Source organism: Pan paniscus, chromosome 6 (genome assembly GCF_029289425.2).
Source record: "Pan paniscus chromosome 6, NHGRI_mPanPan1-v2.0_pri, whole genome shotgun sequence".
Taxonomy (NCBI): Eukaryota; Metazoa; Chordata; class Mammalia; order Primates; family Hominidae; genus Pan; species Pan paniscus.
This window is the reverse complement of record NC_073255.2, coordinates 79,983,419-79,991,750: the sequence shown is the minus strand read 5'-3', so window position 1 is coordinate 79,991,750 and position 8,332 is coordinate 79,983,419.

The window sequence follows — 8,332 nt, the reverse complement described above, 5'->3', positions numbered from 1 at the left end:
ATGTCAAAGGCAAGTCCAAGGTGGAGCAGAGGTCTCACGCCTGGAACTGGCATCCCACCGGGGCAGATGAGGCTGAGAGAGTGTCTCAGAAGCTGTCTGGGGGCGATTGCAAGCCTGGAAAAGGTGTCCAGGAGTGCTGCTGAGAAGCACTGTGGACCCTCATGAAAGCAAAGAAAAATCAAGGCTTGCCTGGGAGTACGAGAGAACCCGTGCTGGAGTCCAACCCACACTGAGGGATTCCTGCCAGTGGATCGAAGAGCCTCCTGCAAAATGCAAACCACCTCAGTCCTCACAACTAAATCACTACCCACAACCGGGCCTGCAGCCAGCCGAACTGCAGTCCCTTTTCATCCCTGAAATCTCTGGAAGCCAGGAAGATCCGTGGCAAGAGGAAGCACCACCCAGTGAAATGAAAGACCCTCTACACAATGACAAAGGATGTTCAGATGAAATGAAACACAACCTCGATTACCGGGCAAAAGCCAGACATGGCTGGCTACTTCTCATCCTATAGGAATCGTGCAGCCCTCCGATGGAATAGGGAGAACAAGCGTTTTTTGTTGTTGGTGGTGGAAATAACGGGAATCCATGGTTCCAAAAGTATCACAGCTTCGCAGTCCTTAAAACGTGACAGTGTTTAGAAGGAAACATTCATGCAATGGATATCCATGAGGGTCATCCTCCGTGAACTGGGAAACGTTTACTGTGGAAGACTTTGAGCCAGATCATGGAAACCCCAGGCCCACGAGAAGCATGGAAGTCAGGCAAAGATTAAGGCCAGAGTGGAAGCTAAAGCCCACGCAGCATCAATCATCCATCCCACTGCCATGTGGCTCCAGGAATGTAAGTCCAAAGGGAGAGTGGGCCAGAAAGGCCACAGTTTGTGCTGCAATGGTTTCCCGAATGTTGGCTTCCTCCTTCCTCTGAAGCGGGCTATGGTGTGCAAAGCTTGTGCAATGAAGGGAACGCGAGGATGGAGTTGGAAGCACCTTCTGTGACATCTGTCTGCACCTCTCCTGAAGGGGAAGTTTCCGGACCCTATCCACACCTCATCAGGTCAGCCCTGCCTCACCAGATTTTATCCTCAGCCATATCCGACTTTATTGCTGCTCACACTCTCTGACCCAGAATGAAATCCCAAGACAATGGTGGAGTGCTGGCCTCATGACCTGAAGCTCCTTCTCTTTTGGTAATCGAATTCGAAGTGGACTCAAGGGGCCCTGCGGACAGGACTCCTATGCTTTGGCCCAGGTTTGGCCTCAGATAAATGAGGCCCTGGGAGGTGTCTGTTCTTGAGTGTGGTGTGCTCCTCTTATTTTCTAGAAGAGTGGCTCCGTTGCAGGGAAAGGTGATTTGGATTCTTGCGTATCTCACTCACCCAGCCCCGCTCTTCACCGCGGTTTTAGAAACCGCGGAGAAAACAAAAAACAGGCAGCCTCGCAGCCCAAGCGGCGCCACACAGAGGTGCACAAAAGGTCGACCGACTCGAAAGAACAAGCGTTCCAGTGCGTGAGCTACATCCTTTCAGCAGGCGCCACTTACACGCACACACAGAAACGCACACACAGAAACACACACACACGCAGACATCTAACACTCGCAACACTCCCACAGAAACACACAGTTCAGCAACTTCTGAGGCCGCACGGTTCTGCTCTGCCAGAAAGCCCCTCCGGGGAGACAGCAGCCCTGGGGAACACAGGCAGGCTGTACCTAGAAATCACAGTGGGGCAAATTTCAAGAAGACTCACCCCCACACCGTCTAGGCAGGCCTGAAGCATCCTGCGGATCCTTTGGGATCCTCAGGAATTTCGGGCTGTATCCCTGGGGCTCCGCTTGACGTTTCTTCAGGCTGGATCGGCCATGCCCACATCTAGGATCGCGGGTCTATCCCATGGATCCCTCAGAGAAGACAGGCTACAGTCCAATGGTGACTCACCTCCACAGAGGTCTCCTGTTCCGCCAAGCCTCAGGTACCCGTCGCCAGGCAACCATGGCGTTCATTGTGACGCGGGAGACGGCTCACCGCTCTCGTCTGGTGCCCCGCGACAGGCTCATGCGCATTCGCGAGGCAGGCTGGGGCACCTGGCTGTCAGGGCTGTCAACCTGCCTAAGCAGAGGAAAATGGTGCAGGCAGAGCCAGCCTGGTCTCGGGAAAAAGGCTGCCTGCAACAACCACTGAGGGACACTAAAAGTCTTGACCATAGGGCCTCCTCGGGCTGTCTCCATGGTCGGTCCCACTGGAGGAAGAGGCACTTCCAGACTGTGAGGTGGGCGCTGGAAACTACTCTTCTGATTCCATTCCTGAAAGAGGCATTGTGCTGGAATCGGGTCCCATGGGGCTGGGGATACAGTCTGGTTAGTTATTGAGGGGTCTCTGGGTGATGTAGTCCTAGCTAAAATGCCTGAGGGGGGTGTCAGTGGGAAACTGCCAGGCCCTTGAGGTCACTGTCTCCCTACATCCTGGGCCTCTCAGTGGCTCCTGCTTCTCAGCATGGCTCTCTGAGAAAGGCAGGAACCATGTCAAAGGCAAGTCCAAGGTGGAGCAGAGGTCTCACACCTGAAACTGGAAAACCATGGGGGCAGATGAGGTTTAGAGGCCGTCTGGGGATTACTGCAAGCCTGAAAAGGGTGTCCTGGAGTGCTGTTGAGGGGTGCTGTGGATCCCCCATGAAAGCAAAGAAAAATCAAGTCTCGCCTGGGAGCACAATCGTCCTGTGCTGGAATCCAAGCCACGTTGACGGATTGCTGCCAGCTGACCAAAGAGCCTCCTGCCAAGTGCAAACCACCTCAGCCCCCACAATGAGATCACTACCCACAACCTGGCCTGCAGCCAGCCGAAAAGCAGTCTTTTTTGATCACTGAAATCCTGGCAGCCAAGAAGATCCGTGGCGACAGGAAGTCCCACTCAGCCACGGCCCAATGAAAGACCCTTTTCTCAATGAAAAAGGATGTGCAGGTGAAATGAAACACAGCCTAGATTACCAGGCAAAATCCAGAAATGGCTGGCTACTTCTCATCCTATAGGAATCATGCAGAACTCCAATGGAATAGAGAGAACAAGTTTCCTTGTTAGAGGAAATAACGGGAATCCATGGTTCCAAAAGTATCACAGCTGCCCAGTCATTAAAATGTGACAGTGTTTGGAAGAAAACACTCATGCAATGGACCCCTATGAGGGTTGTCCTCTGTGAACTGGGAAACATTTACTGTGGAAGACCTTGAGCAAGACCCAGGAAACCCTCGGCCCATGAGGAGCATGAAGTCAGGAAAAGAGAAGGCCAGAGGCGAAGCCAATGCCCAGGCAGCATCAATCATCCATCCCACTGCCATGTGGCTCCAGGAATGAAAGTCCAAGGGAGGAGCCGGCCAGAAAGGCCACAGTTTGTGCTCCAACAGTTCACTGCACATTGGAGTCCTCCTTTTTCTGAAGCGGGAGATGATGTGGACAGCTTCTACAATGAAGGGAATGCGGGGATGGAGCTGGAAGCACCTTCTATAACATCTGTCTGCACCTCTCCTGAAGGTGAAAGTTCGGGATCTCATCCAGTCAGATACACCAGATTGTATCCTCACCTGTGTCCGTCCTTATTGCTGCTCACACTCTCCGACCCAGAATGAAATCCCAAGACGATGGAGGAGTGCGTGCCTCACCACCTTGAAGCTCCTTCTCTGCTGGGAACAGAATTCAAAGTGGATTCAAGGGGCCCTGCGGACAGGACTCCTTTGATTTGGCCTAATGTTGGCCTCAGGAAAAGGATGTCCTGGGAGGTGTCTGTTCTTGTGAGTGGTTTGCTCCTCTGATTTCTAGAAGAGAGGTTCCTTTGAGGAAAATTTGATTTGAACTCCTGTGGGTGTCAGCCAGCCCCCCACTTCACCGTGGTTTCAGGAACCACGAGGAAAACGAAAAACACGCAGCCCCGCCACCCAAGCGGAGCCACAAAGAGAGGCGTACCAGAAGGTCAGCCCACTCAAACAAGCGCACCAGTGGGTGAGAAGCATCCTTTCACTAGACCCCAATTACACGCACACTCAGAAACACACACACACACACTCACACGCAGACATCCAACACTCGCAACAGTCCCAAAGAAACACACAGTCCAGCAGCTGCTGAGGCTGCGCGGTTCTGTTCCACCAAAAAGACCCTCCCGGGAGAGAGCTGCCCCGGGGAACACAGGCAGGCTGTACCTAGAAATCACAGAAGGGAAACTTTCAAAGAGACTCACCCCCACACCATCTAGGCAGGCCTGAAGCAACCTGTGAGTCCTTTGAAATCCTTAGTGATTTCGTGCTGCATCCCCGGGGCTCCGCTTGACGTTTCTTCAGGCTGGGTCGGCACTGACCACTTCTAGGAACGCGGGACTATCCGGTGGATTCCCCAGTGAAGACAGGCGTGAGTCCAACATCGACGCATGTTCACAGAGGTCTCCTGCTCCGCCAAGCCGCAGGGACTCGTCACCAGGCAAAGGTGGCGTTCACTGTGATGCGAGCCAGGGCTCCCCGCTTCCGCCAGGTGTCCTGCGACTGGCGCATGGGCATTCGCGAGGTAGGCTGGGGCACCTGGCTGTCAGGGCTGTCAGCCTGCCTAAGCAGAGGAAAATGGTACAAACAGAGCCGGCCTGGTCTCGGGGAAAAGGCTGCCTGTGACAAACACTGAGGGACCCTTAAAGTCTCGACCGTACAGCCTCTTTGGGGCGTCTCGGTGGTCGACCCTGCTGGAGTAGGAGGTGCTTTGAGACTGTGAGGTGGGCGCTGGAAACTGCTCTTCTGATTCAATTCCCGAAAGAGGCTGTGTGCAGGAGTTGGGTCCCATGGGGCTGGGGATGCAGTCTGGTGAGTGGTTGAGAGGTCTCTGAGAGATGAAATTTTAGCTAAAACGCCAGAGGAGGGTGTCAGCAGAAAATTGCCAGGCCCTTAAGCTCACTGCCTCCCTTCATCCTGGGCCTCCCAGGGACCCCTGCCTCTCTGCACGGCTGTCTGGGAAGGGCAGGAACCACATCCAAGGCAAGTCCAAGGTGGAGCAGAGGTCTCAGGCCTGGAACTGGCACCCCACGGGGGTAAATGAGGTTGAGAGAGTGTCTCAGACGCCGTCTGGGGGCGATTGCAAGCCTGATAAGTGTATCCAGGAGTGCTGATGAGGGGCACTGTGGACCGTCCATGAAAGCAAATGAAAATCAAGGCTCACCTGGGAGCACCGGAGGGCCCATGCTGGACTCCAACCCACGTTGAGAGATTGCTGCCTGTGGAACCAAGAGCCTCCTGCAAAGTGCAAACCAACCCAGCTCCCACAACTAGATCACTACCCACAACCTGGCCTGCAGCCAGCGGAACTGCAGTCCCTTTTGATCCCTGAAAACCATGGCTGCCAAGAAGATCCCTGAGAAGAGGAAGGCCCACCCAGCAACAGCCCATTGAAAGACCCTGTCCACAATGTAAAAGGACATGCAGATGAAATAAAACAGAGCCTCCATTACCAAGTAAACGCCAGACATGGCTGGCTACTTCTCATCCTATAGGAATCATGCAGCCCTCCAATGGAATAGGGAGAGCAGAAGTTTCCTTGTTGGCAGATATAACGGGAATCCACGGTTCCAAAACTATCACAGCTGCCCAGTCCTTAAAACCTGACAGTGTTTAGAAGGAAATATTCATGTGATGCATCCCCATAAGGGTCGTCCTCTGTGAAGTGGGAAATGTTTACTGTGGAAGACTTTGAGCCAGACCCAGGAAACTGTAGGCCCATGAGGAGCATGGAAGTCAGGAAAAGAGAAGGCCAGAGTGGAATCAAAAGCCCAGGTAGCATCAGTCGTTCACCCTACTGCTATGTGGCTCCGGGAGTGAAGGTCCAAGGGAGGAGCTGGCCAGAAAGGCCACAGTTTGGGCTCCAACGGTTCCTGGCACTTTGGGGTCCTCCTTATTCCGAACCGGGCTATGTTGTGGACAGGTTGTGCAATGAAGAGAATGTGGAGATGGAGTTGGAAACAGTTCCTGTGCCATCTGTCTGCTTCTCTTCTGAAGGTGAAGGTTCAGGACCCCATCCATACCTCACCAGACTATATCCTCACCCGTATTATTGAGGCTCACACTCTCCCACCCGAAATGAAATATCAAGACGATGGAGGAGCGCCCGCCTTAAGACCTGAAGCTCTTTCTCTACTGGGAACCGAATCCGATTGGATTCAAGGAGCCCTGCAAACAGGACTCCTATGGTCTGGCCCAGGGTTGGCCTCAGGACAATGAGTACCTGGGAAGTGTCTTTTCTCAGGTGTGGTATGCTTCTCTTATTTCTAGAAGAGTGGCTCCTTTGCAGGGAAAAGTGATTTGTACCCCTGCGGGTCTCAGTCAGCTCCCCACTTCACCACGGTTTCAGGAACCACGGGGAAAAGAAGAAACACGAAGCCCCACAGCCAAAGCGGAGGCACACAGAGAGGCGCACAAGAAGATTGACCGACTCGAAAGAACAAGCGCTCCAGTGCGCAAGCCAGATCCTTTAACCAACCCCACTTCCAGGCACACACAGAAACACACACACAGACATACACACACACAGACATCAAACACTTGCAACACTCCCACAGAAATACACAACCCAGCACATTCTGAGGCAACCCGGTTCTGCTCCACCAGGAAGTCCCTCCAGGGAGAGAGCAGCCCCGGGAAACACAGGCAGGGTTTACCTAGAAATCACCGGGGGGCAACTATCAAATAGACTCACCCCCACACCGCCTAGGCATGCCTGACACATCCTGCGGGTCCCCTGGGATCCTTAGGGATTTTGATCTGCATCCCTGGGAGTCCGCTTGAGGTTTCTTCACCCTGGGTCGGCCCTGCCCAATTCTAGGATCAGGGGACTATCCCGTGGATCTCTCAGAGAAGACGGGTGAGAGTCCAGCGGCGACGTACGTCCACAGAGGTCTACTGGTTTGCCAAGCCGCAGGGACCCGTGGCCAGGCAACGGTGGCGTTCACTGTGACGACAGCCGCAGCTCACCACTCGTGCCTGGTGCCCCGCAACTGGCGTATGTGCATTCGCGAGGCCAGCTCGGGCGCCCAGCTGTCAGGGATGTCAGCCTGCCTAAGCAGGGGAAAATAGTACGGGCATAGCCGGTCTGATCTAAAGAAAAAGGCTGCCTGCGACAACCCACTGTGGGACCCTAAAAGTCTCGACAGTACAGCCTCTTCGGGGCATCTCCGTGGTTCATCCCGCTGGAGGAGGAGGCGTTTCGAGACTGTAAGGTGGGCGCTGGAAACTGTTCTTCTGACTCCTTTCCCCAAAGAGGCTGTGTGCAGGAATCAGGTCCCAGAAGGATGGGTATACACTCTGGTGAGATGTTGAGGGGTATCCGGGTGATGGAATCATCATACCTGAGATCCCAGAGGAGGGTGTCAGCAGAAGAATGCCAGGCCCGAATCTGAGATATTCAGAGAAGGACTGTGTGGTAGATAGAGCTCCCTCTCCCCTCTCCCCTCTCCCCTCTCCCCTCTCCCCTCTCCCCTCTCCCCTCCCCCCTCCCCCCTCTCCCCTCTCCCCTCTCCCCTCTTTCCACGGTCTCCCTCTGATGCCGAGCCGAAGCTGGACGGTACTGCTGCCATCTCAGCTCACTGCAACCTCCCTGCCCGATTCTCCTGCCTCAGCCTGCCGAGTGCCTGAGATTGCAGGCGTGCGCCGCCACGCCTGACTGGTTTTCGTATTTTTTTGGTGGAGACGGGCTTTCGATGTGTCGGCTGGGCTGGTCTCCAGCTCCTAACCGGGAGTGATCCGCCAGCCTCGGCCTCCCGAGGTGCCGGGATTGCAGACGGAGTCTCGTTAACTCAGTGCTCAATGGCGCCCAGGCTGGAGTGCAGTGGCGTGATCTCGGCTCGCTACAACCACCTCCCAGCCGCCTGCCTTGGCCTCCCTAAGTGCCGAGATTGCAGCCTCTGCCTGGCAGCCACCCCGTCTGGGAAGTGAGGAGCGTCTCTGCCTGACTGCCCATCGTCTGGGATGTGAGGAGCCCCTCTGCCTGGCTGCCCAGTCTGGAAAGTGAGGAGCGTCTCTGCCCGGCCGCCATCCCATCTAGGAAGTGAGGAGCGCCTCTTCCCGGCCGCCATCACATCTGGGAAGTGAGGAGCGTCTCTGCCCGGCCGCCCATCGTCTGAGATGTGGGGAGCACCTCTGCCCTGCCGCCCCGTCCGGGATGTGAGGAGTGTCTCTGCCCGGCCGCCCTGTCTGAGAAGTGAGGAGACCCTCTGCCTGGCAACCGCCCCGTCTGAGAAGTGAGGAGCCCCTCCACCCGACAGCCACCCCGTCTGAGAAGTGAGGAGCGTCCTCCCTCCTCGTCTGGGAGGGA